General features: G+C 49.8%; 1 non-coding gene across 1 annotated transcript; it reads left to right on the forward strand.

Annotated features, from left to right (window-relative positions):
• Positions 1–1,373: 1,373 nt before the first annotated feature.
• On the forward strand, positions 1,374–1,445 carry TRNAG-UCC. The gene has a single exon. It is a non-coding gene; the product is annotated as a tRNA-Gly (tRNA).

Below are 1,445 nucleotides of genomic sequence, written 5' to 3' on the forward strand. Positions count from 1 at the left end.
TTCATTCCTTATGTCCTAGTCCCAGCATGTGGCCATTTCCTTTTCTTCCTTTCTGTCAAAAGCTTTGGTGTTTTGCACAGAAACATTATTTCCCCAGGAGAGACTCAGGAATGAGGGCTGCATTCCTGTACCAAACAGTCACTAGAAGGGGGCAGACAAAGGCCTTTAGGACGAGGCGTCTGTCACTGTCAAAAAATCATCTCCCTCCTGTGGTTCCATGGGCAGCAGGAGCAGCTGCAGCTCGGTGGCCCCTGGCAGCAGCACTCCTGGGGTGGCCGGAGCAGCAGCAGACCCCCTGGGGCTCCCCCCCCCAGGGCAGCAGCTGGAGTGGCAGCTGGTTGGCAGGGCTTCTCCCCTGGTAGCTGGTGCTCATTATCCATCAAATAAATCAAACCACTTCCACCTGCAAGTGGATTTAGCGCAGGACCCTCAGAGTCAGCAGCTCTTACACCCCCCACTGCGCTCTCTGGTCAAATGTCCTAGCGCCGGAAGCCTCCTGTTTAGATCCTAAAATAGCATTTTTGCATTGGGGGGGCTGAAATTTTGGACTGGACATTGTAGCTCCACCGTTATTTTATTGAATTGCTTCAAAACAGCAAGTCAAGAAAGTCTCCTTAGGGCCATTCTCTCTGCCATGGAAACAGCTGCCCCTGCTCTCCAGGAGTCTGTGCGTTCCACCCAGCAAAGTACAAACCTCTGCACTGAAGGAGGGTTAGACAGTGACGGTAACACATATCTTCCAACTATTAACCCAAGTCCCTTCCGTTCTTTTTACCCAGGACGTGCCAGTCATCTGTTAGCCATGGTGTTATCTTCATCTTAAAATACCTCTCAGGACATTTAACAGAGGAAGTGAATCCCCCTCCTCCAAATGGCTCCCTCTTGAGGAGTTGTACCGTACCTGCCCCTGGAGACTGTCTGGTTTTATATCCTTAGAGCTTTTTCTCTTCAAACCCCTTATCCCAATCTATGGGCCACCTCCACATTTCAGAGTTGAGAATTTATTCTCCTCACCCTCGTATGGCACTTTCCATGTGAATTAGACAAAGTGAGTGGGGGAAGTTCCATGGCTACTGAAAACCGATGCTTTGGGTGAGGTCTGAACTCATAACCCCAGCAGTGCGCCTCCCTCCCTAGCCAGGTGTGCCCCTGTAGGTGCTTCATAGACAAGCTTGGGAAGTAGGGTAGTTACCTGTGTCTGTGAGTAACCACTTTGGTGACCTAATTGAGAGGCTGATGGTCCAAACCCAGGTGAAGATAGAGGTAGGTTTTTTTTTTTAGTGATGAGACTCCAGTACATCTTAACAGGCAGTAAAATGCCTCAATTCTGGTTTAGCCTCATTGGGCAAGCATAAGTGGTGTTTTTGCCAGATGCATTGGTGGTATAGTGGTGAGCATAGCTGCCTTCCAAGCAGTTGACCTGGCTTCAATTCCCAGCGAATGCA

The sequence above is a fragment of the Mauremys mutica genome, unplaced genomic scaffold, assembly GCF_020497125.1.
Source record: "Mauremys mutica isolate MM-2020 ecotype Southern unplaced genomic scaffold, ASM2049712v1 Super-Scaffold_100095, whole genome shotgun sequence".
Classification (NCBI taxonomy): domain Eukaryota; kingdom Metazoa; phylum Chordata; order Testudines; family Geoemydidae; genus Mauremys; species Mauremys mutica.